Source organism: Aplidium turbinatum, chromosome 18 (genome assembly GCF_918807975.1).
Source record: "Aplidium turbinatum chromosome 18, kaAplTurb1.1, whole genome shotgun sequence".
NCBI lineage: Eukaryota > Metazoa > Chordata > Ascidiacea > Aplousobranchia > Polyclinidae > Aplidium > Aplidium turbinatum.
The window spans coordinates 10986225-10992224 of record NC_137489.1 but is presented as its reverse complement, the minus strand read 5'-3'; positions in this window follow the sequence as shown (position 1 = coordinate 10992224).

Below are 6000 nucleotides of genomic sequence, written 5' to 3'. Positions count from 1 at the left end.
TTAGCCGCTTTCGAACTAATTCGGTGGTCTCTCATTTTACTTTTCGTCTTTTCTTTTTATCAAAGGAAACTGTTTGAAAGTCATTAGCATAAAAATGCTTATCGCAAACTCTATGATTTTTACTTAAAGTCCAGTTTTTGCGTGGAATAGCTTCAAACCATTTTCTTCGAATATCAGGATCTGCAGGGAATTTAAATAAAGCGGGCTTGTCTTCTTCTTTGCTCGACTTGTAGCCACTGCTACATCCCAGTACACAGCACGTGTTCACCATCGCGACAAGATTTTAAAAATGAGCGATGAACGGAATAAATTTGCAGATAACTTAATTAACTTAAAATCAACTTACACTGTGACAGATTATAGAAAATTTTAGCATTCCTAAATTATAAAATCCGACAATATTTACAGACTAGTAGGTACGACGTACGAGAACCTATAGCCTAATAGTCCCATGCAGTTGTTGTAGCTATTTTAGATTTAAGCGTTAAAATCTTACACCTCTTTTAACAACGCTTTTTACAGTTTAAAATGTTGACTCCAAGCTTGCCTCTTGTTTATTCAATTCAAACTGTGACCTACTAGAACCGATGCCGTACTAAAATGTATCAACATACTGACAGTAGTCCAGCAATCGTGTAAAGTACAAAATGTAGGCTACATTTAAAGAAACGCTAACTACCGATATTCTTCGAAGTCTGTAACAATACTAAACTTAACTGACCATGTTCTATATAACTAGCCAATTGAATCTTAACTGCCAGTGTACTGGTACTAAAGCGCTGAAACTATCACACTATCCTACATCGTTAGATTCTCTACTTTACACACTACACAGCTGCAAAGCAACGACTGGATTTCTTTTTCTGTCATACAGTCACGAGACTTGCTTCCAGCAGGGATATTGCAGTGTTTCGTCATAGAAACCATTGTTATATTTCACTATCGTTTTGTAATACGTGCGACTGTTACGAGACTGGAACCATGAGATAGATTAGCTGAGAGAAAGTACAATAAAGTGGTCTGTGTGTAATCTATTAAAGTGTGGTGTATCTAAGTTAATCAAACAGAAATACAACAGATATCTAGAAAAGGCGACTTCTCAACAGCGTAATTGACAGTCGCCTTTTTCATTTTCGGGCGGTAACAGCGCTGACCCTTCTAGTGTCCATCGCTTTATCGAAATTTGCTAAGTCAGCAATCCCGGTGTTCTAATATCCCTGCTTGCATATTATACATACATCCTATACAGAGACAAGATATATTTATGATATAAATAGATCACAGGGAAAATGACGAAGGATGTATCTGACATAAGGACCAATCGGCAGTAGCTGTTGTCTTTTGGCGTTGTCTTTTGCTGTTGCTGCTGTCATCTTTTGGCGTTGCTGTTGTCTTTTGGCGCCAATATTTATATCCTGATCCATATTTTACTCTTTACCAGACTGTGTGTCTTTATGACAAACCGGTGAAGAATTGTAATATTTTATAATAAAAAATATGTTTTCCGTAGTTCAAAGTAAAAGAAAAAGACAGAAGTAGCCTAGTGTTTACGAATTTGTAGAGAGCCTAAAAGATTCAGGAATCACGATTTTTGGTGTTAAGATGTAGCCTATCAGGTAGGCTATAACTTTTGCCGGAGACAAAATCATTCAAACAGTTAGGCTACCGTACATTACATTTATTGATTTGTGAAATTTTTGCAACTACCTTAATGCAATTTTTTTTAAATAAGTTAATTGTTCAAATAATTCAAACTATTAATTCAAAATAGGCTAGGCTACAGTTTATTATCTTTACAGTTGTATAAATGCTAAAGATGAAAAAAGAAACTTATTTAAAAGACCGATGTTTAATAAAAGTTAAGAAAAAGAGTTTTTTTTTTTGCAAATAACCAGCTTCAATTGAGTTTAAAAATCGCATCAGAACAACAAATCAAAAATTTAATAGTCCTAAATCTGCTGTTGTGGATTAGGCTACCCTGTTTACTCAGCAGCAAATAGGCTAAATTTTGAAGCTTTGCGATGACTGTAAAAAAAGGTGACTGAGTTCTTTAAATTTCAAGAAATAATTAAGAAAATGGCTTTCGTATCTTAAGAAATCTGCTGCAGCATCCATTGAAACTGATGTTGTGTTCGTAACCATTCTGCCACAGCCCATCGCTTATTTCGACAGTTTAGACACCGCTAAAATCTATATTAAGCCACAAAACTTTGTTTGATCTAATAATTTATGCAAGCAATGGTCATGTTGGATGGTCACCAATAAGAACCATTCGGACAAATTGACGATGTTTTTTAAAAGTAAATTAATTTTGCTTCATTTACTGTAGGCCTAGCTTTTTCTTTTCTGGTAGCGCAAAATTATAGTTAAACTTAGACCTCTAGCCTATGCCTACAAAGTTTGCAAAAAAAAATAGGCCTAAGCCAAGTAGGCTAATTGTCCGGTTAGTCTCACACTTCTAGTTGGTCCAGCATTTAGATCCCAATCCATGTTCATCATAAATCCAAATTCAGTGGGCCAAAAGCTTCGTAGCCTAGAAGTTTGCAAAACTGCCAACATAGGTAAGCTTCGAAAAAGGCTTTTATTAGATTGAGAATAAAGATTTTCACCATCAATATATCTGCTGCTTGATTGAAGCTTTACCTACGGACTGAAAAAGCTTCTTTGAGAGCTTAATTCTGGCAGTTCGGTATCTAGCCAAGTTTTGGAGGCTTTGAACCACTGACGGTGGCTGTAGCGGACAGCAGGTAACTTAACTTATAGGCTATAGGCTCATAGGCTACCTAGCTGTAATTCTAAGTCTACAGCGACATTTTGGGCGCAACAATGTGGCAGAAATGATCCGAAAACGAGGTCTGGGCTTCTATAGTCTATTTCAGTGTTTCTCAACCTCTTATGGTTCACGACCCGACAATGGGTTTCTCAACCTCTTATGGTTCACGACCTGAAATGAAACTATTCTTTACATTGTATTTGCTTTATTTAAAGCTTAACTAACTTATAACGAAAGTCTAAAAAACAAAACATGAATTAAACCTCCATTTAACAAAGATACATAAACTAACAAAACAGACAACCTGACGGTAGGTTGACTGCAAAGCTACTGTGAAACACGTACAGTTTGTTGTAACAATGCAACAAACGGCTAGCAGCTACAGGCAAGATCACGTTGCATGCCGTACAATCACTTTAGGTATAGGCTACTACATTCACCCCTCCTAAAAGAAAACACAAACACATAGAAAACACAAACACACACAGCCTACCGAAGAGTAACAGGTAGTTTACAATTTTAAGGTTAAAGTGATCAATATTCCAAACAATAAGGTTCGATTAAAATACAAAATATCGGCAAAATACAAGAACAATGTATTGACAATGATTGTTAAACATCTCCGTATCGTAGAGGAGGCACCCCTTTGTTGCAACGAGATGACCGTCTCGGATAACATTTTTCAACATCGTTTTCGTCATCATGACGGCCGGGCGATACAAGGGGCGGATCATTTATTTCAATTGGGTTTACATTTGATGCATCTACTTCCGAGATTTCAATTTCATTATTTGAATGATGGTCAGTTGGAGGATCAGGAGTGCTTGGGCATGGAGCGATATCGCGAAGTGAGACAGTCGCTTCCCGACCATTGGAATAACGTACATTCGCATACGTTGGATTAACACCAAGCAATTCGACTTCGTCCACCAATGGAGCGCTCTTATCAGTGCGAACAAAACGTTTGAGATATACTTTTCCAGGAACAGTCATCCACGAGGGAAGCGATTCTCCAGTGCATGACCGTCGCTGAAACTTAAAAAAGCGTTCATGTGGAATAGCATTTGTGGATGTGCAAATAAGCGATCGAATAGAATGCAGGGCGTTGTCTAATACAGTTTCCCAGCGCGATAACGGAACTTGACCAGTTTTTAGAGCTAATTGGACGGTTTTCCACACTGTGCTTACAGTTCGTTCAACTTGCTCATTTCCAGACGGATGGTAGATGCTTGATTTACTCGATGCAATTCGGCGTTGTGTCAGATACTGTTTGAACTGCGTCGAGGTAAATGCCGATCCATTGTCGGAGTGAATGAATCCTGGTGTTCCACACAATGAAAATAAACTATCAAGCGCTCGTATCACAGAAGTTGTTGTCATGTCCTTACAAGGAAAGGCAAAAGGGAAGCGTGAATATTCGTCGATCACTACCAACAGGTACTTATTATTCGTTGCTGACAGTACCGGTCCTTTGAAGTCTATACTTAGTCGTTCCATTGGCTGGGTTGCCTTGATTAATGTTCCACGATTTTGGCGAAAAAAATGCGGTTTAACTTCTGCACATATTTTACATGCTGAGACCATTTTCTTCACGTCGTTTGTCGAGAAGGGCAAATTTTTGGATCGAACGAAGTGTAGCATCCTAGTCACTCCTGGGTGGCAAAGGCTGTCATGTATGTCATGAAGTGTGCTTGAACAAGACAATGATGAGCAAAATGCTCTGGTGAAAGTGTCCGGGCCAACATTTCTCTGCCCGGGGCGATATTTGATTTCGTAAGAAAAAGAACCCATTTCCACCCGCCATTGCTGAATTTTATTAGCTTTTATTTTGGAACGGCGACGGCTGTCCAGCATAAAGGCAACAGACCTTTGGTCAGTAATCAGTGTGAACGTTTTTCTGGCCAACAAATGCGACCACTTTCTCACGGCCTCGATTACGGCTGTAGCTTCTTTCTCGTATGCGGGATAGTTTAGCTCACTTCCTTGTAAGGTCCGCGACATGAATGCAACAGGGCGGCCACCTTGATTTAGTGTAGCAGACAAAGCAATATTAGAAGCGTCACACTCAACGACAAAAGGTAGACGTTCGTCTATTGATTTCAGACCTGTATTTTCCAGTTCCAGTTTCAGCTGCAAAAACGCTTTCATAGCTTCATTTGAAAGGAGAAATTGCTTTGTGTGGGCAAGAGGCCGAGTTTTGTCTGCAAAACAGTGTATCCACTTTGCATAATACGCAAACATCCCAAGCACACGTTTTAGTGAAGCAGCGCTATTTGGCCGCGGAAAATCTTGTAAGGGACGCATGCGCTCAGGGTCTGGTTTTATGACACCGTTTCCTACCACGTATCCAAGAATCTGAATACTCGATACCGAGGAAATAGTTTTGGTCTCATTTAGAGTAAAATTTCGTTTTTGGATCGCCTCTAGAAAAGCTTGCACATTTTTATCGTGCTGCTCTTGATCACGTCCCGCCACGGTAACATTATCCAAATATGGAAATACGTCCTTTAACTGCTCTTCTTTGATAAATTCTGATATTTTTCGTTGAAATGCAGCAACGCCATTTTTTACTCCAAAGGGAATGCGGGTAAATTCATAAAGTTTGCCACAGGCTTCAAACGCAGTATATTTACTTTCGGACTCGATTATTTTTATTTGATGATAAGCGCTGCGTAAGTCAAACGTCGAGAACACCTTGTATCTCGCAAGTTCATTTACCATATCATCTATGCGCGGTAATGGATATGCGTCAAGTTCCGTGAAAATGTTAATCGTTTGGGAATAGTCTATGCACAGTCGTTTTTTATGACGGTTAGTATCGTCTTTAACTACAACTACCTGAGCTCGCCAAGGGGATTGGCTCGGTTGAATGATTCCATCTTTAAGAAGTTGTTCGACGTTTTCGTTTATGAAGGCTTTGTCTTCTTGACTGAAGCGTCGGGATTTCGTAGCAATGGGCTTGACGTTTGGCGACAAGTTTGAAAATAAGGATGCTTTGCTGGTCTCTGCTGCAGTTACGGCACAACTTAACTTGTTTGAAACAACAAGATCCGGCGATACTCCTTGGAACTCGAAAATTAACTGGTTGTGTTGACTTTGGAAGTCTAATCCAAGAATGACGTCACTACAGAGATTTTCAAGGATATTTAGTCTAGTCATGTCATACTTGGTTTGATTTATTTTCAAGTTAGCCAAACAAAATCCGGTAGACTTCATTTTTACATTGG